The 26,839-nt window shown below is 44.7% G+C and overlaps 1 protein-coding gene and 1 long non-coding RNA gene across 9 annotated transcripts in view; one reads left to right on the forward strand and one right to left on the reverse strand.

Annotated features, from left to right (window-relative positions):
* Positions 1–26,839, reverse strand: part of LOC309331117 (protein CEPU-1) — a 797,868-nt gene that overhangs the window by 551,269 nt on the left and 219,760 nt on the right. The window lies entirely within an intron of this gene.
* LOC309331468 lies at positions 475–3,612 on the forward strand. Its single transcript, XR_014151870.1, has 2 exons — positions 475–513; positions 1,693–3,612. It is a non-coding gene; the product is annotated as an uncharacterized lncRNA (long non-coding RNA).

Raw genomic sequence — 26,839 nt, forward strand, 5'->3', positions numbered from 1 at the left:
TTAAATGCAAGTAGATAAATAGGTACCGCTTTACAGTGGGAAGGTAAACGGCGTTTCCGTGTGCTGCTCTGGTGCCGGTTCGCCGGAGCAGCTTCGTCACGCTGGCCACATGACCCGGAAGTGTCTGCGGACAGCGCTGGCTCCTGGCCTCTAGAGTGAGATGAGCGCACAACCCTAGAGTCTGTCAAGACTGGCCCGTACGGGCAGGGGTACCTTTACCTTACCTTATTTAATCTCATGAGATGGCCAAGGTCGTCCCCCCCCCATTCCTCCTTGCTATTTTAACTTGTAAATAAAAATCACATTCATTGTAGCACAGATTTCTCTGTACTTTCCTGTTACCCACACTTCCTGGAATGCCCTGAGGGTGCTGCAGTGTCATGTCACACTGTACCCAAGGCATTATGGGAACTGTGGGTGGCAGGAAGTGGACTATGGCTCCCTCTCACAACTTCCTGCTAGCTAGACTTCATGGTGAGAGCCAGGAATGGAAGCATCAATCTCCTCAGAAAAGTAAGGATCAACCCCCGCCTGAAAAGTTTCCGAGATGCTTCTGCCCCACCACCAGGAAAGTGGCAGAAAATTGGTTTCTGTTGTCAAAAGGGAAGAATATTTGTGGGGAAAGTGGAGGAACTACAACTCTTATTCCTCTTAGGTCACCTTCACACCATATATTTAAAGCACAATGATACCACTTTGAACAGTCAAAGTTTCTCCCAAAGAATTCTGGGAGCCAAGAGACCCCTGTTCCCCTCCCAGACCTACAATTCCCAGAATTCCCTGGGAACCCACCAGGGTTTTCCTCATCAAGGATGGAGAGAGGGAGAGAACAGGAGCTCGCAAGCTCACTGAGTCAGCTTCCGTTCAGAACATGTCATGCTGTGTTCTGCTTTATGAGCCCCTTTCCCATTGCTACTCTATGCATAAGGGAAACTCACGGGGGTGGGGGAATAAAGGGTGTAGAGGAAGGAGGTTGTATTAGTAAGTCCTCTTGGCAGCTCTTTTCAAGAGGAGTTATTAGAATTTATTTTCAATTATACACTAGAATAAGCCGTCTGCAGTATAGTTAACTTTCAATTTCAACCAATTTTCGACGCAATCATAGATGCCTCAGTGATTAAGAATCTATGTTGCAAAACAATTCCCACTTTGCAACACAATGCAATCAAACAGATCTACAACACATAACCCATTATCCAATACTTTTGCAGCTCACTGGCGAAGTGAAATAGGATTTGCCAAGCATCCACTTTTATACCCAGAGAGCTCCCAGCCTCATTTGCAAACAGATCTGCAAACTCAAAAACAGCACACAAGAGGGGTGGTGGGTTTTTTTTTTGCTTTTGGTCTCACTGTTTCTTTGCAAAGCCACAAATCTGATCACACATTTAAAAGGCCACTTTTGTTACACTTGACTTTGAATGGTTCTGTTTTGTATCTTGCCCATCAGCCTCCTTCCCTCACACTGCCCCCCCCTGCAGCAGATATGGCATGGGATTTAAATCAGTCTCAGGAACACAGGACAGCAACTCATTTAGATGCATAGAATATTTCAGGTTTATTAGTCTGAAAACCTGTAAAAAAAAAAAAAATCATCTCACTTATCCAGATTAAGGAACTGCAGTACGGAATGAAGAATTCAGCCACCCTAGCATACCATCTGGTTAAACACTTTGTGGGTCTCATTTACAGATGACAGGGTTTGTGATGCAACAGGCAGCTCCTGCCTACCTCAGCCCCACAAGGGATTCCAGTCAACCAGGGATCACATAATGAAGCAGCCATTGTTCCCATAGCCGAGCAGCCTTGACTACATGATGCAGAGGGAACCTGAGTGAAGTCATATTGGTGATCCCAACCAATCAGGGATCATGAAGGATGACATTATGCCTACCAGATTTCACTACATGATGAAATAGCTACAACTACGTGAGGGAGCAAGTCAAAGCTACAGAAACCAACACAGGAAGCTGCCTTATACGGTCAGAGCCTTCATCCATATACCTATTTATTTACTTTTTTATTATATTTTTATACCACCTTTTCCTTGCAGGAGCTCAAGGTGCCGTTCATGGTTCTTCTTCCTCTCTGTCTTATCCTCAGAACAATCCTGTGAGGTAGGCTAGGCTGAGGGTGGCTGGTCTGAGGTCACCCAGTGGGCTTCGTGGCTGAGTGAGGATTTGAACACTGGTCTCCCAGATCTTAAGGCAGGACTCTAACCACTACACGACATTGTCTGCACTGACTGGTAGCAGTTCTACAGAACTCCAGGTCTTTCTCAGCCCTACCTGGAGATGACAGTGATTGCAAATGGGATATTTTGTGTGCAAAGCACATGCTGTACAGCGCTCTTCCTTATAGACCAGCATCCCCCCCCAAAAAAAAAATAACTAACAATAAGCTTCTCCTCCTCCTTTTTTTGGACAGCTTCAGTCACTTTCACAAAGAACAGTGAGTGGGCTCAATGTATGCAATTCGTGGAGCCCACTGCATTGGCATAAAGAATAGTTTCATATTATCCGCAACATGCATGCAGTTACAGAACTGGTGATACCGAAAGCAGATAAAGGCACCCTTTTTTTTTGTTTTCATTTCAAGGGTCTCCATTTCCAGAAGTTGCCAAGTACAATGCACAGAGAAGGCAAGTGCAACCTGTCATCCCAGCCCTTGCATGGCGAAACCTGCCTTGTGCCTCTCCTATTCCCCTAGTAAGACCTTTTGCAGCCGCGTAGCCTTTCCTTTCAAACACAACGAGATGCCGGGGAAGAAATGAAGCTCCCTTTATGCACTGCTAGATGGAGCAAACAGAATGCAAATCATGCCTCTGTATTGCAAGCACGCTGTGGCCACTCCACAGGGGCAGCGCCTCAGAATGCAAGCCACTTCCTCTCTTGGGCTCCTGTTGGCAAGAGCAATTTTAAACAGATAAATATGATTTAAGGCGTCAGAGACTCTCGTCACAATTCCCCAACGAGAAGAGAAAGCAATTATTCATGTGCCTTCTGGATGCCTGGGTGCGCAACTTCGATTTAGTGCGCGCGCGCGCACACACACACACACACACACACACACCCAACATTATTACCCAGGATTTTGTCAGGGCTATCTGCTAGAAGAGAAGCTCTCTCTTCTCCTCCTGCCCACCTGAGAGGCTGAAATCAATGCCATCAGGGTGGTTTTAGGGAGAGTCAGTTGGTTCTCCAATTGGCACAGGCTTTCATATGCTTCTTTCCATATCACCTCCCCAGAAGGGCTTACCTGTGTCCTCCCACTGTTCTTGGTCTCCAGTTCCATCAGCCCTGGCCAGCATGGCCAAAAGACAGGGATGATTTTTCAAACAAAAACAAGGGAGTAATGAGTATTATGCGTGCAATAGTGTTTAACATGTATAGAATCTTTCAAGGAGTTGGAGATGGTGTTTATAAGTGGTCCATGTTTCACAAGCATATATGCACAGTCACTTAAGGACTCATTGTTAAAACCGTGTCTATGGAAGACAATCTTACTCGGCTATGAGTGATTGCCAAAGAAGAAGAGAAAGAAGAAGAAGAAGAACATGTATGCATGTGTTCAATGACGGCAGTGTGTCATAAAACCATTTTGAAAATCCTATCATGATCCTATCATGAAAAGTCTATCTATGCTTTTGTTTTTACTCCTGCTCATGTGTTATACATGGGAAGGTAAAAATATATTGAGGCAGAAATGGGGGCATGCTCCACCTCTAGCATCACATCTATTGCTGTTGTTTTCATTCATAGAATTGTAGGGTTGTAAAGTTAGGAAGAGCCCCAAGAGTCCAGTCCAACCCTCTGCAATGCAGAAATCACAACTAAAGATTCCCTGACAGATGGCCATTCAACTTCTGTTTGAAAACCTCCAATGAAGAAGACTCCATGACCTTCTGAAGTAGTCCATTCCAATATTGAAGAGTTCTTCCCACCAGAAAGTTATTCTTGTCAGGGTGCTGTCAGCAGCTCCCGGCTGGTTGCCCAGAAAAGTATAAAGACAAGGAAAAGTTTATTTACAGAGAGAGGCTATAGAACCCAGTATATGTCCCAAGTAAATCTCCACCTTCTCTCGCACCTCCTCACTTGTCATCAGCATCAGCATCTCTACGGGTGCTGCTACATGCCCTCTGTCTTTGAGCTCTTTGCTCTCCTACTTTTAAGGATCGCCGGGTTCTGGGAGGTGGTGGGTCTGGAATGCTTTCTAGTGACAATGTTAAAGCCAGCTACTGCTTTGGCTCTGCCTGCTCCTCTCCCATTATTTCCCAACTTTTCCCCTCATCTGCCTCTGAGCTGTGATCTCCTGCAAACCACTGTTGTAAATCTATACTGTCTTCCTCCTCCTCCCTGGAAAGGTCAGGATAGGGATGAGGTCTCCACCACTCCTCCTCCTCTTCCCAACCCCTGACATCTAATATTTAGTTGGAATCTCTTTTCTTGTAATGTGAATCCATTGCTTTGGGTCCTGCTCCAGAGCAGCAGACAGCAAGCTTTTCCCATCTTCCACATGTCAGTCCTTTAGGTATTCAAAGATGGCTACAATGTCACCTCTCAGAAATGCATTGCTGGGGGCAGGACTTAAACCACTGCTCCACTCCTTTCTGCATAGTTTTGCCCTAAGGAGGAGTAACATGTGATCAAGGACGATACATGCCTTGTACATGTGATGACACAAGGTGGCATACTAACAGATTCAACTATGAACATTACACATACCCCTAGAATTTTCTCTCTTTGGCAGTCTCAATACTAAGATGTGGGGTGTTTTAAATCTGCACTCCTTTAAATATCATAGGAACATAAGAGCCCTGCTGGATCAGACAAAAGACCCATCTAGTCCAATAACTGATTCTTACAGTGGCCAGTAGTGGATCTACATTTTTGGGACCCTGGAGCTTTAATTGTCATGGGGGGTCCTTTGCAACCAGCAATGAGGTCTGGGTAACCACTGTTATATTCTTCAGTGGGGATGATCCATGACAGATCATCATACTTTTACAACATCCGTGCTACTGACTCTCCAGTTTTGGGGTTGTTGAAATATATACAACAACAAAATAATCAATTTGAGTTGAGTGACTCAAATTGGGTCTACTAGACCCCCCAAAATTAAGCAATGTAAACCAAAGACTCAGGAATTGGGGGCCCTGAAGTTTAAGCTTCATTAGTTTCATATTAGATTTGCCCCTGACAGTGGCCAATCAGATGTCCATGGGAAGCCCACAAATGGAACCTGAATGCCACAGAACTCTCCCCACTTTTGGTTCCTACCAACTGGTATTCAGGGGCATATTACCTCCAACATTGGAGGTAAAACATAGCCATCATGGTAAGTTACAAAGATAGCATTGATGTTTAAGGGGTCTCAAGATAGTTTGCATTCTGAAGAAGAGCCCTGCTTCATCAGACCAGTGGCCCATCTAGTCCAGCATCCTGTTCTCACAGTGGTCAACCAAATGCCCGTGGGAAGCCTACAAAGAGGACCTGAGCACAGCAGCACTCATCTCGCTTCCAAATCCCAACAACCAGTACTCAGAGGCATACTGACTACATTCTTGGATACACAAATAGGAAATGGAGAGCCTGAGATTCTGGGGAAGGCAGTACCCGAATTTGACCAGGTTCAAACAAGCAGGAGCATAAAACTGGCAATGGGAGTGTTCAAGGCTGAAAGTTGAGCTATGTAGCTTCCTTGGGACAAGGTCACCGTAGTGAGCAACAGGTTTTCAACCCAACCAAAAGATTTGTTTTCGAACTAAAAGCATTTGGTTCCACAGGCTCCTGGCTCTTTGTCAATTTCCAAAGAGAAAGAAAATGCAGAGGAAAATATAGCCTACACATCTGAGACTTAGATTTTTAAGGGCAGATAAAGAGCTTGGGCACAATATAATGAAAGAGGATTGCCTGGGGTCATAAAGCATGTCTGAAAATCTGACCTCTATTTATATATAACTCTGTATATTGGCTTTCCAGTAAGGATTCAGCTCGCGTTGCCCTTGCTTAGAGCCCTTTCCTGAAAGAGAAGGGAAGTCTAAGGCTTAGAAGCTGAACATAGGCTGCAATTGTGGGTGATCTCTATTTACTTCTGTATCTTGGCAACCTACAAGGGAGATGTTGACCTAAACTAGGACTGGATCTCACATTGGTTGGTTGCACTACTCTTGATAGCCACATTTAACAACAGCAGCAACAACAACAGGCTGGATTCAACTAATTGGTCCTACTAGTGGAAGACCGCATAAGGACTTCTGCTTGTGCAAGGTGTACCCACCTCTTCCTCCCCCCCCCCCACATATACTCCAAATTGGCTCAGTAGCTTGTGGAACCCCCAGAGCAGCAGGCAGGGAGAGGAGAGGGGAGATAACTCCATCAGGCAAGCAGACATTTAAACTACAGTGCAAGGGAAGAATCAAATCAGAGGAGAGTTTACGTCCTGCTTTCCAGCAGGCGACACCAGGGTGAGGGCAATAAGTGGTACAGTGGTACCTCAGGTTACAGACTCTTCAGGTTACAGACTCCACTAACCCAGAAATAGTACCTCGGGTTAAGAACTTTGCTTCAGGATGTGAACAGAAATCGTGTGGCGGCAGCACGGCAGCAGCAGGGGGCCCCATTAGCTAAAGTGGTACCTCAGGTTAAGAACAGTTTCAGGTTAAGAATGGACCTCTGGAATGAATTAAGTTCTTAACCCAAGGTACCACTGGACTTCCTCCCTCTGCTTCCTGGTTTCAGGATGGCACAAGCAGAGCAAAAGCAGAAGCAGGAAATGCTCGGAGCAGGAAGGAACTTCAACGAAGAAGAGAAAATTAGTACCCCTTAGGTGCGATTGCTGTGGACAGGTTCACAGATATAGGTGACAGTAGAGAAAGGTAAATGAGTGGAGGAAACAAGGTGTTGGGAATCCTTCAGCTCAAGGCAAAAAAAATTATTAAAGAACCTTCAGTTCAGATCTCAATAGAACCAATTTTAAGACGAAAACTCACCTCTGCTGTATTGATCTTGCTAAGATTCTACTCTCTTGAATAAATCTCCTTCTAAAATGTCTTCTGCCCCAGACTGATGGAGCATTTCCGCTCTAGTCTGGTGTCTGGCGACCAGCACAAGGAATGCTGGAATGAAACTGGGGCAAATGAGCCAGTCCTATGCAGTGAATGCTTTTGTTCAACAAGAGAGGTTAACGTTCTCAGAGTCCCCCTCATTAATCTGGTCTCATCTCAGCAACGCACACTTTAAAGCCAAAATAGTAGCCTATTAACCCATCATGAAATCTCAGCTCAATTTTTCATGAGACCCTTTGGTCCTGCAACTTGTTCAAATTCCTTCATCTGAAATAGCTTCTGATCTATTCATTGACTTGCAAGGCGCAACATGCAGACTGTCTTCCAAGGTCTAGGGTTAGTCGGGTTGGCTAAGAAAGGCATTTTTTTTTTTTTTAAGCAATATGGTCCTCACCATAAAGTATCGCTCAGGACATGCTACCTTTGTTCTGAAGCTTCTTAGAGCTCAAAAAGTTTGGGTGTGGCTTATCCGTCTAGCACTTCTAGGAGAAAGTTTCTATTTTCAGTTAATCACACAGATTCAAAAGCAACCATGTGCAGCAACCCAGCATTGTGTACTTTTAGTTATCTGTATCAATGCAACACTTCAAAAATGCAATCTTGAAGCCTTGCAGTTGGCTGCAGCTTGATAGTGTGTGGTATTTTATCATTGCATGGGAACTGCAGGACACTGCATAAGAAGAGTCTCAAACCATGAATGAACTATTTTAAAATGAACTTTTACAATGTGTGTGTGTGTGTGTCTTCTCAGTGGAAACCTGTGCACTTTTAATGTGCACAAGTGAGCAGAAGGAAGTAAAAGCTGTAGCCCAGTGCACATGTGTTGATTCCAAATTTGTGAATGTTCTGGTTAATACAGGGAGTTGGGGATCATCTAGACTTCCTTTTGTGCTATGTTTCTAGGCACAAGTCCATGCTTTAAAGCAGCAATTCTCCCACAAAACCCCCCTGCTCTTTACTGCTGAATCAGAACAAACAGCAATTCGCTGAAAAACCGAATTGCTGTTTGCTTGATTTAGCTTTAAAGAGCAAGTTTTCATGGAGAAAGTGCTGCTTTAAAGTGTGGACTTGTGCCTAGAAAGTGTGGGGCAAAAGGTAAATGTGGATATGAGCCCTTAGGGAAGTGGGACCCAAGGCTGAGCTCAATAAAGCAACAGCATCAGAGAAGTCCACCCTCTTCTTCCTTAGCTTTCTTCAGATACCTGAAGGACTGCCAAACAGAAGAGGTGAAATGTTCTCTGCTGCTCCCAGGAAGGCAGGACCAGATCCGATGGGATTGTGTTAAAAGGTAAAGGGACCCCTGACGATTAGGTCCAGTCGTGACCGACTCTGGGGTTGTGGTGCTCATCTCACTTTACTGGCCGAGGGAGCTGGCATACAGCTTCTGGATCATGTGGCCAGCATGACTAAGCCACTTCTGGTGAACCAGAGCAGCACACAGAAATGCCATTTACCTTCCCGCCAGAGCGGTACCTATTTATCTACTTGCACTTTGATGTGCTTTTGAACTACTAGGTTGGCAGGAGCAGGGACCGAGCAACGGGAGCTCACCCCGTTGCAGGGATTCGAACCACCGACCTTCTGATCGACAAGTCCTAGGCTCTGTGGTTTAACCCACAGCGCCACCTGTGTCCCATTGGGATTATGTTACTCGAGGGTAAATCTTGATTGACTGTTAGGAGAAACAACTTGATGGTAAACAACTGGATGTTCTTTGGGTGGGCGTCCTCTAGCAAAGACTAGATAACAGTCTTTAGCTGTTGTTCCTGCACTGCAGGAGGTTGCATTGCAGGATTGCCAACTCTGCAATCCTGTGTTTCTATGATCTGTTCAGGAGGCTCTAGCTCTGCAGTTTCTCCATTGAGCAAAACATCCTACAAGGCTTCCAACTATTTGATTTCATAGTTTGAATGCCCCCACCCCTCTTACTGTAAAAACTAGAAGATCAGAAATAAGACCAAACTGAAACAATGCTTCCCCCCCCCCGACATACTACTTAACAGCTGTGAATCCACAGGTGGTTTTGACATCATCATGGCTGCCTCCACTCTGATGTGGTACCAGCCGGGAGAATAGCATCTTACGCCTTTTTGTGACTAGGTAGATCAACCCTCCAAAGTCTCTCCCAGTTCACATCACCTAGACACTTGTTTCTCTTAAGAGGGTGGATGTATCACTGGGGATCATTCCAATCAATGTTAGCAAATAATTTCAAACGAATCAGATTTCTTTTTAGGCTTGGGTTGGGGGTGAAAGAGTAGCTGAAAGACACCTGGAAGTGACAAGGCGGTTGTGCTACAAGATAATTAGAGATTATTATAATCGAGATTTCATTGCCACATCAAGCGCTGTCTTTTAGCATTAATTAATCTCCGCTCTCAGCTTCGGAGAACTCTGGGGCTCTCTCCCGCTGTAGGACAGCAGCTTGTCAACACACTGAACATTCACATCTCGTTATCTTATCAGAAGGGAAAGCGGGAATTAGGAAAGCACAAACAGATGACTTGAGTTTTCAAAGATGCATTGATGGGAAGAGTCATCTGTATTTTCAGAGAGTGATTTGCAAACTTGAGGAAGCAGACATGTGGCTGTTGAAGTGAGGAACAAGATGTTCCTCTTTTTCCCCACAACACTTCCTCTGCACAATTAGCCTGTAAAGATATTTTGCACAAAACTCTCTGGGTGACCTTGGGCCAGCAATACTCTCTCAGCATAACCTACTTTGCAGGGTTGTTGTGAGGACAAAATGGGGAAGGGAAAAACTGTGTGTGCTGCCTTAAACTCCTTGGAGGAAACTGGGATGTAAATGTAATATTTTGTTTATTTATTGTTGTATTTATATCCCACCGTTTTTCCAAAGAGCTCAAGATGGTGGCGCGCACACCCCTCTCCAATTTTATCCTCACAACAGCCCTGTGAGGTAGGTTATGCTGGGGGAATGTGACTGGGCCATGGTCACCCAGTGAGCTCCAGGCTGAATGGGGATTTGAACCTGGGTCTTTCAGGTCCTAGTCTGACACTCTAACCACTACACTGCATTGGCTCTCACAAAAAACGATAACCTCCTCAACCTTTCGAAGGGGCAAACTGGTAATGCATAACAGTCTCCCAAGCTTTTTGTGAATGAAAAGCACCCCTAGGAGACTGAGAGCAGGAATAAATTCCTCCATCTATTTCTTGTCTGTGGCACTTTTGTATGGGACAGAAGGACTGTGGCTCAGTGCTAAAACATCTGTTTTACATGATAAACATCCCAGGTGCAAGCAAGAGCAGCTCAAGCTAAGGATGGGAGAGATCCACTCTGAAATCCTGAACAGCAGCTGCAAATCGGTGTAGACAACACAGAGCAAGATGGACCAGTGGCCTGACTCAGTTAAAGACAGCTTCCTGTGTCTTCATCCACTTGCATATTCCCAATAATTTCTGCATTGATGTTTGTTTTTTAACAAAACCATATGGAAATGTGCATAACAATACACAATTAAATGTGCATTTTTAAATGGATCTCATCGAAAAAAATGTTTTTCTAAAAAAAATGTTTTCCCAAAATCTGCACATCCAAATTTATTTATATTTTACAGTTATTTATATCCTGCCTTTCAGAATGACCATCTTTCCAAAGCAGCTTAATGAGAAACCTCAGGCTGTATCAAATACAACTCATACTCAGAGTAGACCCATTAAGAACATAAGAGCCTGCTGGATCAGGCCAATGGACCATCTTGTTCTCACAGTGGCCAACCAGATGTCTGTGGGAAACCCACAAGCACAACTCAAGCACAATAACACTCTCCTCTCCCGCAGTTTCCAGCAGCTGCCTCTGTCTGTGGAGGCAGAGCATAGACATCAAAGCTTAGTAGCTTTCTCCTCCATTAATATGTCCATCCTCTCTTAAGGCCATCCATTGCTGCCTCCTATGGAAGCGAGTTTAAATATGCACTGGGAATGAATTTATTTTATCTATCCGGAATCTTCCAAAAATTCAGTTTCATTGGGTGTCTGTGTTTGAACGTTATGAGAGAAGTGGGGTGAGAATCTTCACTCCCTTTCTCTATGTCATGCATAATTTTATAAACTTCCATTATATCCCCTTTCATTCACATTTTCTCTAATCTAAAAAGCCCCAAATGCTTCCCTCTTAGGGGAGTTGTTCCATCACCTTGAACATTTGGGTTTCACCTTTCTGGACTTTTTCCAACTCTACAATATTCTTTTTGAGTTGAGACACCAGAATACTGAAATCAGTAAAAATTGAGAACTTGGCGGGGGGGGGGGGCATTAATTGCAGTGGGTCTTCTCTGAGTAGAATTTTGTTGAATACCACCCATTAAAACCACATTTTAAAAAAGCACACAATTAATAATATTAACATAATCAAAGCCATCATAATCCTTCCCCCAAGGCAGCTGATTGTGGAATAGCCCTGTGTTTGGGAGGGATAGGTCAAATGGAGAGCCTCCACGCACCCATTTCTCCTGAAATCCTCCCCACAATTTAAACACGTGCAAACAGAAGTTTAGAAACATGTATTCCGATATAAAATATAGCCAGAAATGCATATTTTAAAACACATATTTTAATGCAGAGAAATGCATTTTGATACTCAAGCCGAGACCTGTTGGAATATTTGAAGAAATGCAAAATCTGAAGGGTAGCTGCATCCTGATTTGCACCTCTGTCTGGGAGGCGAGATCAAGTGAGTTCCTTTTAGAGCTCACAAATACAAAATTCCTCAACCAACCATACAGGTGGGGAAAGTTGACTAAACTCTGTTTTCTATACAAACTTTGCATCTGGTCATCTTTCTTGGATGGGGGAAAAATACATAGGGCCAGTAAAGATTGTTCCTGGCTGGTTCTCCATCTCCTCTGTGTGACATCCCCCATGCCTTGCTGCAGTTTCCCTGCTAACTTGCTACCCGTTATGGATTATTTTTCCCCCTCCTGGAGGAAGGCTTTAATTTATTCTCTGTGCAATATCTTCACGCCACTTTTTTCTGTAACTTACACCATATATTATCCGCCGTCTTGTATCATTTAACTCTGGAAAGTGTTTGGAGATACCATTTACTTGAAAGATGCCCTACCATCAATCCTTATTCTGCAGTCCTGCCTCTTGCACTAGCTCCGTTGGCAATTTTCCCAGTGGGAACATCAAGCTGGATTTGTATCATGCCTGGACAGGAAAGAGGGAAGACAGCTTTATGGGGTCCTTCTCTTGCCCCTGCTTGGAAAGAAATCTCTCGGGGGTGGGGAAGAAAAAGTAACATATGCTGGTTTATGTACATATAGACATTTGGGATTTGGTCAGAACTGGCTCTGCCAGCAATACTTGGGTGAATTTGGCATCACTTTTTTTTAAAAAATGTAACCAGGTACCTTGTTGGGCTGCTAAGGCAATCTGTGATGCCACTGTGAAATTATGGGTTTCATGCAATTCTGGTTGTATTCAGAGTACCAGTTAACATTAATGGACATTACTCACATTCATTCATTAATTACAGTGGGTCTACCTTGAGTAGAACTTAGTTGGAAACATCCCTATATTTTCTGTGTTCTTTTTGTGGCCTCCTTTAGTACTATGTCTTGTCTGTTACTTATTTGATGCTTTTATTCATTTTAATGTGAAAGTCATTCTGAGCTGTTTATCATTATTTGCTACTGCTACTCAGGAGCCCAGTGCTGAGGAGCCTCCAGCCCAATTAAAACCTCAGCTTCAGAGTGTGCTCCCGATTCCTCTGTTGCAGCAATGGTCAGAAATGTATTGAACCTGACCTAAATATGGTGCCAGATGACTGAATTGTGGGTTGCCCCACCCACCTGCTAGAGTGGCCCAAACTCTGACCACTACACAACCAACCAATGGCTCCTACACTGAATGAAGGCTGGAGTCCATTGCCCTAACCCCCTCCAGCATGGTGGATCATAGGGTGCCAAAATATTGTGGGTGCCCAGGGAAGCCCTGCATCATCGATCACATGATGCAGTGCACACACATGATTTGAAACGGAATGCCAATCAACTTTGTGGGTGCCAGGCCCCCTCAAATATTTTATTGTGGGGGCCGAAGCCCCCATAGACCCTAGGAGTTAGCTCCTATGGTGGATCAGGAGGTCAGATTCCTCTATAAACCTGGTAACTCTGCCCCAAGAGCTTCTCACCACTAGTAAAACTGGGGAGCATTTAGCAATTCAGTACTTTTAGGTGGAACTCCTGTGGACATGTTGGAAGCTTAAGAGGGGTCTCTGTCAAAGTCCATTGCCATCAGCCATTCAGAAAACATTCCAAACAATTCCCTTAACAAAGGCTACCTGTCTGCCTTGAGACTCAACTTAGAGGAGGGACTTTCTAGCACAAAGACAGGTCCTAATTCGAAAAAGCTAGCTGAATCTTTAGTTGCAGCTTGCCAGTACTTAGTATTTTGATTTTTATCCTGAATTTGCAGGGTGGATTAGCATCGGATCATCCCCACTTGGTTCCTGAGCCTCTTGCAGACAGTATTAGAAGTGATTTTCCATGATCACATGGCTTAGAAACTTGCCTAAGAAATTGCAACTGCTATGCCAGGGGATTTCCGATTCAGCCTCATCTCTCCAAAGAGCAGAATCACACAGCCTTAATTTTGCAGTTTCACAAACTTAATTCCCTGCTAGTTCCTTTGACAACACACAGCAAACTTGAAATTGTACCTTTGCACCCTGCTGCATAACTCATCACATGCCATTGCTTCTGCTCGGTGACATCTTAAAGCTTTCTTTCTAAATTAGGCCAGTGAATGAAATACAAGCTGCATCTCTAGATGACATCTTTACTCATAGAAATGTGTCTCAAAATAGATGCAAACGAAGAGATATCCCTGTGGCGATCCAGTATCTAAGCTATAATAAATAATTAGGGATGAGTCAACACTACTCACTGTTTTTCAGGAATGTCCAAAAAATGTCCCCTTCTATTTAATTATCTCTCTCCCCACTAAAAGGTAAAGGTAAAAGGGGCCCTGATCATTGCGTCCAGTCACAGACGACTCTGGGGTTACGGCGCTCATCTTGCCTTACTGGTCGAGGGAGCAGGCGTACAGCTTCCGGGTCATGTAGCCAGCATGACTAGGCTGCTTCTGGTGAACCAGAGCAGTGCACGGAAACACTGTTTACCTTCCCACCAGAGCGGTATCTATTTATCTACTTGCAGTTTGGCATGCTTTTGAACTGCTAGATTGGCAGGAGCAAGGACCAAGCAATGGGAGCTCACCCCATCGCAGGGATTCGAACCGCCAACCTTCTGATCAGCAAGCCCTAGGCTCAGTGATTTAGACCACAGCGCTACACGTGTCCCCTCTCCCCGCTACTGTGCGCAAAAAAGGGTTCACCTAAAAGGGTCTTCTCTTGTTCTCTCTCTCCGTCCCCTTCATGTGTCCTCCATGACATCATCATCACATATCCAAGTCTGATTGGCTAATTACCATAGTGACTCAATCTTGTTCATAAGAGCCTTGCTGAATCAGGCTAAAAATCCCATCACCCAGCATTCTGTACCCACAATCACTAACCAGATGTTTAAGTGGGGAATGAACACAATAGTCCTCCTGCTCATAGTCTCCAGCAGTGGTGGCTGGTCCATTAGGGCAAATGATGCACTGCCCCACCAACCCTCATCTGTTCTCAGCCAGCCACCATCAGCTTGATCTTCCTACCTACAACCAGCTGAGGAGGTTGGCCCTGGCTTCCCACTTTCTCCTTTGTAGTCTCAGTGTTGCCCCTTATAGAACTCAGCAGAGAGGAGGAAGAGGGTAGGGACAAAACTAGAAATAGTCGACCCTCCCTGCCATTCGCTCTGACACCACCTACTGTTGGGCTCACTGCTTTCCACCTTACCAAGCTCAATGGGTACCAACCATCACTGTTCTCCAGCAACTAGTATTTAGAGGCATACCAGCTCAACTGTATCATATCCAGGAAGCAGGAAGGAGCGATAACCTATGGGTATGTGTGAGTGAGAGTGTATCAGGGCTTGGCCATGGTCAACCTTCTGGAGACAGCCAGGAGCTGGAAAGCAGGTCCCAAGGCCAATCAGCATCAAAGGAGGCTATGCTGAACCCCTGGCATACCTGGTGACAAGTTAGTATGTCAAGTCCCCAGTCCAGGGTCAATCCAAAGTCCAAAGCACAGTCCCATAAAGATCCTGGAGCATCCAAGCTGAGGTCCATCAACATGGGCAGTTGAGCAGACACAGTACCTCAGCTCTGCTGCGCTTTTCTATATTGCATGCTGATTGCAGCATCTGGGCTTGATGAGGCATGTGACCCTGACCTGTTCCAAGCCTACTCCAGTTGGGCACCTCTTCCCAGAGCTAGTGAGCCCCACCTGGCCAGTTACAAAACTGGACTGTGGGCCCTTCCCTGCCTCAGTCTCCTGGAGCACCCCACCCATTGCTCCCTACGCCTCAGAGCCCACCGTGCTCATGGAGACAGGGGCCCCTCTGGCTCTGGTGATGGGTCCTGCTACTCTGGTTCCTGTGCACTGACCCCCAGCCCCTCATCATCCACTGTCACCCTATGAGCACTTCCAACACCAACCTCTCCTTCCCCATCCCCAGCTTGCCCCAATGTGTCCCAGTCCCAGCTACACCCTTCACTGGGATCCTCCTCCCCGTAGTTCTGCCAGTTCATTTCAGCTGCAGGGTCAGAGAATGAGCAAGGAGTCAAGACTGGAGAACATTCATAATAAGAGGACAAAGCCTACCTAGGAGTCAGGAGCAAGGCTCAAAACCAAAAACCCAAGAGCTCAGGTAGATTTTGTTTTGCAAGCCCTTCCTGCCAAAGAGAAGCCCATGATCAGTCTGATCAGGAGGAGCCAGGGTCTAATCTGGGAGGAAAATCAACAGGAGGCTGCAGGTACATGGTTCATCACTGGCCAGAAATTACTGGCAAAGGGTGGTGGTGATAAAATAGCAGCTTTGGTTGGACAGTTCCGTTGAACAGGATACACAAAAGCTGAACAACTAAAGTGCTTTTCAGAAAATATTTCTACTCCCTCCATCTGTGTTTACCACCCCAAAATGCAAATGGGAAATTATCCAGCACAACCCTTTTTTAAAAAGCCTACCATTATAACATTGGCAGCACAAGTGACTTGTACTTTTCTCTCATTTTCAAAAACTATTAACAAACTCACATTTTCACATTATTGTTTGAGGACAGAGAACTCCCAGTAATGGAAATACAGCTGTCTCGGAAACCGGAAAGGTCCTATATCTCATTTGCAACTTTCCCAAGCCCCCCTCATGCACCCGTTGGTATAGGTGACCTCTCGCCAAGACAAATATAAAGGCTGGGTGGTACACATGAATGTTTGTGTATATTCCTAATGCCGTAATTTAAAAGACCAAAGCATTAACAAGAGGCATGGGGGCATGAAGCGACAGACAGCCGTCTTGGTGGAAAATGCAAAATTACCATTTTAATGGATGGTGTGTTGACTTGCCACTACTCCCTGGGGGAGCCTGTTTGATTTCATTTGCTTGTTAGCGTAAGGATTTGACATAGGCGATTAATGCAGAGTTCATTAAGGTGGTTTTTTTTCCCTACTGGATTAGAAAAAAAGACACACAAAGAAAGCAAAATTACATTAACTAAGAGATGGAGGTTTAACATGCCCTCTATTACAAGCACCTAGGCCTCATCATAAAGGCACCAGGAGTCTATCAAAAGAGCATCAAAGCTTTTCTAAGGGGGAGGGAAAAAAGCACAATGAACTTGATATGCAATAAAGAAATCACTAATTAGATGTGACCTCTTCTGTACCCTCAAAAGAGGGGGGGGGGGGAAGCAGGGAAACAGTTGCTAAAAAAATTAAGCAAGCTTTGTCCAGCATCTACAGAGATCTGGGGATTAACTCTCACATCACCAGAAGCATTTAAATGGCAAGTAGAGGGAGATCAATCCACATGAAGTGGGTTACACTACGAGACTGTAAGCAATCAGGGCCAACAATGGTAAGGGGGAGACCAATACAAATTACTGGGACTCGTCAATCAGGGAGAGGGCCCAGGGCTCAACTGTTTTGCATGTTTTATGCAATTATTAAGAAAATATAGATTTCATACTCAATGCACAAATGATTCTGAATAACCGCTTGCAAACTAGTGCCACAAACCCAAGTATTTCTGAGCATTTCCAACTGTATATGAACTTTCATGTCTGTGCTTTGATAGTATGACAGCATAGCCTCACCTTTTTCTGCATTTGTACATTTTTGTAAGTGAACGCCAGGTAACTGCAACCAAGTTCAGGTGCAATATACACTGTGTTGTATTGCACATACAAGGTTAACATTTAAAGCATATGGCTAGTTCAGCAATAATTGTAGGGGTGCTTATATTACTGATATTACATTGATATATACATTACATATTACATATTACATTGATATTACATTGATATATTACATTGATATATTATATTGATATATTACATTGATATATACATTGATATATACATTGATATATATATACATTGATATATATATACATTGATATATATTGATATATACATTGAGAGCCAGTGTGGTGTACTGTAGTGGTTAAGAGCGGTAGTCTCGTAATCTGGGGAACCGGGTTCGAGTCTCCGCTCCTCCACATGCAGCTGCTGGGTGACCTTGGGCCAGTCACACTTCTCTGAAGTCTCTCAGCCCCACTCACCTCACAGAGTGTTTGTTGTGGGGGAGGAAGGGAAAGGAGATTGTTAGCCGCTTTGAGACTCCTTAGGGTAGTGATAAAGCGGGATATCAAATCCAAACTCCTCCTCCACTCCTCCTCCTATTAGTAATTAGAATATTAATATTCTGAATAGGTACAAATATACATTTCCTAAAAAATAGTTTTTTATTAAAGATTTTCTTGAGTTACAAAACAGACAAATGAGGGAAAGTGCATGTCATTTCCACTTTCAATTCATAGCCTTTTCCACAGTTCTTTTACATGTAGTGAGAGACACTTTTATCATAGACATCTTGCAGTTGAGGGGAAAGAGAGGATTGTGAGAGGGAGGGAGGGAGATGGGGTGTTGTTGTTCTTTTGTTCTGTTGCATAGTGTTAGTGTAGGGAGGGGTTTGTGTAAGCTAAAAAGGAGCTCACATATTTATTTTATAACCCATGGTAAAAAAAAAAAAAAAACTAGTCTGCCCTGACTGGGAAGGCCAACATCTCCCCACCCCCAAGTCTGACCCAAACCAGCACTTTGTAGCTCTGCAGGAAATTAACCCTTTTAAGTCTGGCCCAAAGATAGAACAGGCCTGAATAAGTGGTACAGGCCTGAATAAGTCAAGCAGACTGTACCAGTTCAGAATGTAGAAAGGGCAAGGTGGATCTTTTTTATAGGATAAATTATACAAGGGTGGGGAGGATAGCTGCAGCTGCTGAAATTCCACTTTTATACTGACTTTTTGTTATGGGCACAGGATCCCCATATCCTTTTGGATTTGGTCACCCAAAGATGCTTTTCCATTTCAAGCATCACCTCAGTAGAACCAGCCAGGGAAGTCCAAAACCATCACAGAAGGAAAGACCAGAGAGATAAGCCAAATAATAATAATAAAGGCAGTCTGTTCATATATATTATATCTCCCAATTTTCAGAGCTAAATGACCCTCTGCAAAACCAACGAAGGAAGCACTCAAGCCTGAAATGGTGCTCAAATTGCTACATTGACTGCACCAGTATTGGATGACTGACCAGGAAGCAGACTGACCAGCTGATGGATTCAGGGCTGGCACCAGTGGTCTTTAATGTCAGGCATCTGTGCCCCAGCAGAGGGCTCACTGACAAAGAGCAGCAGTTAGCAATAACAGCAGTAAAAAGGCAGAGTGACTGAAAAATGGGCTCCCACAGTGGGTGTACTACCAAAGAGCCATCTCAAGCTTGGAGCCAACATTGGAGAATGCAATCCAGATAATGGAATCAAATCCATCTTACACCCTTAACTGTCTTTCCTGCTTCTCAGCAGGGTGGATTAGAAGCAAAATTGGTTGTCTTCAACCAATTAGAGCAGGCCCGCTGAAATCCATGAACCTAAGCTAGCCATGACAATTAACTTCTATGGGTGGGTCTATGCTGAGTAAAGCTATGGCCCCCAGACCCCCACAGTGAAGCAAGGTGTGTTTGTGAACGAACAAAGCATTGGTATGTGTGCTTGAGTTGCACCATCTCATATACCCCATATCACTAAACTTACCCTCCAGATGTTGTTGGACTCCAACTCCCATGAGCCTCAGCCAATGTGGCCAATGTTCAGGGATGATGGGATTTGCAGGTCAACATCTTTGGGAGGGACACAGGTTCCATACCACTGGTCTAAAATGGCCGGTATCTGCTATCCAGGGTTTCAAGGAAGAGATATTCCTATCTACAGATACCTAGGATTCAACTTGGCAAAGCATGAGCTCTACCACTAAGCCACAACCAGTGGTGGCTGATGCACATTGGAAGTGGAAGAGTCGAAGGAAGGGAGACCAAACAGTAAGTGGCATCAGAATCAATACCAGGTAGAATTAACTAATTCTAGTTTTGCCTCCACCCTTCTCCCTTCTGATTTCTACAAGGGCAACACTTGTGACTGATGTTGACAGCCAGTGCCATCTCCTGGTCTACTTGAGAGGTAGGCAAGCTGGCCTAAAGTTGGTGGGGCAATGACCTATTCACCCTAATGGGCCAGCCTTCCCTGGCTACAACCCTTGAGCTCGTTCTCAGTGGAGAGACCACAGAATTGTTCATGGCTCACCCAGAGCCTATAATTCATTAACTAAGTTATTGTATCATGCTAGCTCTTTTCTTGTTCTTGAGAATTACTTGCTTGTCTACCTGGCCACCTTCCCTCATTCCTTCCATTATGAGCCCTGAGAAGAATGGACTGTGTGTCTGCCTCTATGATAGAGATACAAGAAGGCATCATCTCCTGTTCTGCATGCAGCACTGTTTCTTTTCCACTGCTGCTCATCTTCAGCGAAAAAACCAACATTATTCAGCTCACTCATCTTTGGCTACTTACGACTATTGCATTGTCATGATGTGATTCTGCCCCACTGATTTCAATGCAAAGGAAATGCAATGCAAATAGGGCTGGAGCGTAATCAATTACACATCATTTCCAGACAGAAAGCAGAAGCTGCAGAGAATTCCGATTGTATTCGCTGGATTGATTTCCATTCCCGACATAGGGGGAATAAGCAAATATTGGCAATTTCCACTCCTGTTCCTGCCAGAATTCTCCAACATCCTTAGTGTGTGTGTTTCAAGTGTGTGGTTTTTTTGCTCTTCTAAAATGAGCAATGTGTTTTCACATGTACACAGGCTAGAATGATAGGAGTTTGGGGGGTGTGGGGAATGCAGATCCTGGAACTTATTTCAAGGTCAATTTGTTTCAAAATCAAAAGCCATTTGCTGTTACACAGGGAAACATCGGGGGAGAGGGTGGAAACGTGGTCGAGAGCACGGAAATACACCAATTGCCCTTTTTGAATCATTAAAAAAGAAAAAGAAAAACCTGGTCTTTCTATTTTCCTACCACCTCCTCTGGATTTTATGCTAAGCCTACCTCCCTTAGCATTTTCATTTTTTATCACCTGGACAGACAGGCTGCCAAGAGACCTCCTGGGCACAGTTGTCTATTCAGCTGCTTCATTGCAAGCTATCAGGCCATTACTAAACTCCTGCCAGCTCCTTATGGGCTTGTTTTTACCCACTGCTCACACAATCAGTTTTGCCAAGTTCCCAAAGGGGAGCCTGGATGTCAGGGACAAGAGCAATTGCTACCTCCTCCTCAAATTGTTCTCTCAGATATTACAGATATCATTTGATTAGAGATCAGCTTTGGAGAGCACAATTAGCATTTATATTGCCTCGCATGTTCTAGGCGGGGCTGCCGGCTTGATAACAGAAGCCCATCAGCACAATTATGAGGCAAGGCCCCCGGGAAGGGACGCACGGATACCTCTGTGGAAAGCACAGGTGTGGGGAGTTTCAGAAAGTGGTTTGATAGTCTATCTGCATTGTCCTCCAAAGCAGATTAGGGACCTCCAACAGATTACAGGACTTTAGGCACAGGAGAAGGATGAAGAGCACTTCGCTGGCAGATAAACTAAGACCAAGAAGCTTCTAGAACTGCAATCCTGTGCGTGTTTACTTGGAAGCAAGTCCCACTACATTCAGCAGGGCTTAAGTGTACCCATAGCCTCCAATATTTCTCCGATGAAAATAGGAACATTCTAGGAAAAAATGGGACATTCCAGGATCAGATAAGAAACTAGGATGGCTTCTGTTAATCTGGGACTGTCCCAGGGAAATAGGGACACTTGGAGGGTATGATGTACTTAGGGATGGAGTTCCTCATTTCATTCCAATCTTAAATATTCAGTATATTTTCTTTTAATTGTTGAATGATTCTGTGTACATTGTGGCAGCCTTTGGCTATGTGCAATAAAACTGATTGGCTGATTAAATATGTCTCACCACATTTTTGCATGATTGTGATTTTTTAAGAGCAGTTCTCACAAAAAAATTGTCAGAATTTAAGGGCACTCTTCTCCTAATATATACATTTTCAAATGTAACCACTTTGTGGTTGGTTGGTTGGCTTTACAATCAAGTGGTATAAAAATTTTGTGAAAAAAATTAATTGTGAAATGATTTTTGCCTCCTCTAATATATACATTCTTGTATTTTATTTTCATTAATATATGTCTTGCTATGCACATCCCCCCCCCCATATACACTTTTTAAAAATAAACCATTTGCAGCTGTGCTTTAACAACAGCAACAACAAAAGCTATCCAGAACTTTCAAAGGGCTTTGGGGGCAACACTTTTGAGAGCCTCAGTTCTTGAAAGCCCACAGACCTAAAGTAACATAGATATATAAAGGGAATAGACGCAAAAGAAGAAGGAAGAAGAAGAAGAAGACTGAAAGAGAGAAACTTCATGGGGTTCCCAATTGGACTCAGGGATTATTAACAATGTGCTTTAACTCCCCGCAATTTGCCTCATTATTTGGCCAATGCACAGAATATAAGAACATAAAAAGAGTCTACCGGATCAGGTCAATGGCCCTTCTAGTCCAGCATCCTGTTCTCCCAGTGACCAACCAGATCGGTGACCAGCCAACAGCATTTGAGCACAAGAGCCCTCTCCTCACCTGTGGTTTCCAGCAACTGGTATTCAGAAGCATTGATGCTTCCAGCTGTGGATGCAGAACACAGTTATCATCGCTAGCAGCCATCAATAGTCCTCTCCACAAATTTGTCTAATTCTCTTTTAAACCCCTCTAGGTTGGTGGCCATTGCTGTGGGAGCAAATCCCATGGTTTAACTAGATGACACAGCTTTGACAGCACACTCTGAGGAAGCTCTACAGAGACTCATCAACTGTTTTGCCCAAGCCTGCAAGGAGTTCCCAACAGCCTGATGAAGACCAACATCCTGGGTCAGGATGTCACCAGCACGCCATGTATCAGCACTGCTGACCACACGCTTGAGGTTGTAGGCAATTTTGTCTCCCTGGCTTCCACCATAACCAGCAATCTCTCCACCAATGCTGTGCTGGACAAGTGTATTGGCAAGGCAGCTACGGCAGTGGCTCACCTCTCCAAAAGGGCATGGGAAAATGTGATGCTAACGTCCAATACCAAGATGAAGGTCTACCAGGCTTGAGTGTTGTGCATGCTGCTTTATGGAAGTGAGTCATGGGCAACTTACAACTGTCAGGAGCTGTGCCTTCCATATGGGATGTGTCAGGAGGATTTGGGGTATCACATGGCAGGGTATAATTTCAATCAAATGTGTGTTGTCCCAAGCCCACATTCCCAACGTGTTTGCACGGTGAGGGGAATATAAGGCTCTCCAAGCAACTCTCTGCACTTTGAACAAGCTACAGCTCCTAGGATTATTGGAGGAAAGCTCTGGCTGTCTACAGCAGAGCTTTCCAAACTGTTAGCAGATAGGCTGCAGTGTGTAGGTGTGTCGTGCAAATGCCCCCCCTCCTCCTAGGGCTGGAAAGGGGTGAGTTTAACCTCTGGCTTGCTAATAAAACTGAACTACTGCATCGCAAAATGATGCATGTCTGAAAAGTGTGTCACCGACATGAAAAGTTCGGAAAGCTCTAGTCTGGACTGCTATCACAACACTTTAAATGTATTGTGTGAATGTGACTCTGGTCCAGCAACATCCAGAGGGGACCCTTTTGGCTATCCTTGTATTAGGCCAGGCATCTGACCTCCAGATGTTTTTGGCCTAAAACTCCCATCATCCCTAGCTAACAGGACCAGTGGTCAGGGATCATGGGAGTTGTAGTCCCCAAACATCTGGAGGGCCGAGTTTGCCTATGCCTGTATTAGGCGGATCAGCAAGTATGCTTACCCAGTACCAAACTGCATCCTAATCTTGCGAGTGCAGCACTAAGCTTGCCCGTTATTCCACAGTAATCGACACAACACCCAACATGCCCACTATTCCATGGTAATTTACACCCAGGGTAGGTAGCGTCCTGTAACGTTGGTGCTATATTCTGTAAGGCATGCAGAGCAAAACCACGCTGGAAACCGTTCTTGTTAACAGCTGGGGAGGGACTATCACAGTGCCGACACCCTCCATAAAACAGAGACCATTATAAATGTTATAACACATAACTGGCAGCCAGAAAAGAACAGTGGCAGCAGTAGCTGCCAAGTGTACTGGAAAGATATAGCAACAATTAGCCATACAAAGAAGGGGAGAGAATGCTTTGCTCTCCCTGTTGGTCAGGAGGTGCCACGGGGAGCACGTGCCAGTGGCTGAAAGGCCTTCTTAGCCGCTCTCGAGAGTAATTCCACTCGTAACCTCATAAAGCTTCCTCAGGCTGCCAGGCTTTGATCAGCAGCTCCTGCAGGGACTCGCCGCGACCAGCATCCTCTATGAGGCTGAGTACGGAGAGCCGTTTCGGCTGTTCAAAAGCTCTCCAAAGTTTTGTACAAGGACAGAGTATGCAGCATTCAGGGCATCAAAGGGGGATTATTGGGGAAATGATAAGAGATTTTAATTTAGATCCTACAGGATGGGTACCAGGGGCAGGTGGGGAGGGTGTGTGTGTGATGCAGGCAGGGAGGAGAAAGCTGGCTTAGCATTGTACTGGAAAGAAAAGGGAAAGGAGAGAATTTAGAAGCTGTGTCCAGCCTTTTATTATTCCAAGCATGGACTGTGAGTCTGCCTTGAATTTTGCCCTCAGCACAGAACAGTTTTGTTTTTGTTTTTTTGTTCTGCATGCCACACATATCTGTGTATAAGACAAGCTGGCTGGTGTTGTTTCTCATGCATTCAATATTCCATCACATTCTGCTGTGGCCACAAAACAGGATCCAGAATAGGACTGCTCACAGGCAGGAGCAAGCATGGTTGTTAGTGGCTGGTGTTGCTAGAGGCCGGGAACAGCTTAGCTCTCTTTTACACACACATACCCCCACCTGGATTTTACAGCTTTCCCATCTCACCTATAAATGGATGATACACATTTGTGGGGAGAACTTGGACTGCACTGGAGAGGCAGATTTAGGGCATTGTAACTGGTTCCCCCACACTGGGCACCAAGCCTAGAGGGTGCCACAGGGAGTCAAAACTATGACAAAATGAATTGAGGAGAAGAGAAAGCAAGAGGTGGGGGAGGGGGTGTGCCAACTTTTGGTCATACACAGGGTGCTACTGAGATTTTAAAGACCAAAGTCTACCCCTGCTCACAGATTCATTCTGATTGTGACTCCACGATATTGACCATCAGGAGCAGCCCAGACCCTGGGATTTCAGGGCCCACACCTGAGACCTGGGGGCAGCCTCTGGTGTTGTCCTAGGGGTGGGCCTTGGTGATGTCACAGTTGAAGGGGAACCGATGTCATCAGGCAGGTCCTGATGATGTGATTAAGCATGGCACATTAAGCAGCAACCACAGCATGCCATTCAAATAAGAAGCACAAAGCTTCACAAATCAGCAAATGTGTCACTGCTTGGAAATTAAGATAGAAACCTTAGCGCACACAAGGGGGTGCTCCCAGGTCCAGGTGAAGTGACAAGATTTCTCCTCATCTGCATAGGGAGCCTGGGTAGGGAAGGTACCTTTGCCCACCCGAGAGTGAAGCCCTCCCCCTGCCACCTGACAGTGGGCAGGCAGACTTGGGAACTTTGCACCAATCCTGGGTGTTTTACAACCCTAGACCGCACAGAGTGCCAACACGCTTGTGACTTCTCTAAGGAGCAGCAGCTCCACAGACAAGAGACCACAAGAGACCATACTGCTGCCATGGATCCTACAGGAGATGGATCTCTCAGGGGTCTGTGAAAGACATAAACCTGGGTCCCGGAGTTGGCATCATCAGGCATTTGGCAATGTTGGCACACTTCTAATGAGAGCCCATTGCTGATCATGTGAGGCCTCTGATTCCCAAAGCTGCTTCTGGTCTTCCTCATTGCCATTGGTCTTCACTGCATTCCTGTGTCCCAGAAGGAGAACAATGATGAGCAAGCAACAACTTGGAGTTGTTGGGGATTGAATCTGGGAGCTTCTGCATACTCTACCCTTAAACTGCAACCTTTCACTATAAATTGCAAGTGGTTACATGGTCAAGGCAATGTATTCTGCAGTCAGGACTGATACCTCCATAGAAATATATGGGCAATGGTTGCTCAAATTCTTTCCACATATCATCCTTCCTGTGGTCACCACTGAATGTGTCAACTATCTTAAACTTGCTTCCTCCTCCTCCTCCTGCTTCCTTTAGACACATCTAACAAACAACATGACCAGGCCAGTGTCCACTGTCATCAGTACAGCCATATTCAGATTAGCCCTGAAAGAACCTATTAATTGGCATCACTCATTGATTAATTCATTAAGCACAGATGTTGAAATGCAGATTTTTAATTGGATTTTAATCAGAGCTGGTCTCTTTCAAAGGGTGATGAGTGCTTATTGCAATCTTATTTTTTCCGCTTTTTTTTTTCAAAGCCCACGTATATCTGTCCAGCCCTCTATACAAATCTTTCCCTGTTCCACCAAAAACAGGCAAACCCTTTCCACTTTATACATACTAAAAATAATAATACTTGTGCCTCAGCATGGCAGAGAAATTCAGTTTGATGCATGTCTAATTTGCACTACCTGGCAAAATATGTGATTTGAAATTGGCACGTCTCCAAATTGGCACGTCTCCAAATTTTTCAGTGCAGTTCTCCAACCAAGATGTGTGTACAAAAAGCATGTAGAAAATGAACAAGATGCATATATCTGCATGCATCATATTAGGGAGAATTCTTGCAAAAAAATGGTGTATTAGAAAATGAATTTCCATTACTTAAAAAAAAAATCAAAGCGTAAATCAATCGTAAACTGATGCAGAAATATGAGAAACTGAGCATAAGATTGTAAAAATGAGACTGGCAGGGCAGATGCAGGGGGTCAGGGACTGATCCAGGAGGGTGGACTAGTGATTTATGGGGTTAGGTGATATTGCAAGGAAGGAGCCAGGGAGGGGAAAACAAGAAGGGTCGGAGCAGCCAGAGGCGGAGAGGCAAGCACAGGATGTGTTAGAAGCAGAGGAAGAGGGAGAGCCAGAAATCTTTTTGTCTTCTTCATTTTCTTTTCTTTCTCTCTCTCTCTTTCTCTTTCCCTTCCTTACCCTCTTTTCCTTTTTTTTTCTGTTTCTGTTCCTTTCAGGAGTGCAGTGTGGGAGGGCATAGTCCCAGGCACATGATTTTGATGGGGTGTGTGAC

This window comes from Podarcis erhardii, assembly GCF_964252035.2.
Source record: "Podarcis erhardii genome assembly, chromosome: 16".
Classification (NCBI taxonomy): Eukaryota; Metazoa; Chordata; class Lepidosauria; order Squamata; family Lacertidae; genus Podarcis; species Podarcis erhardii.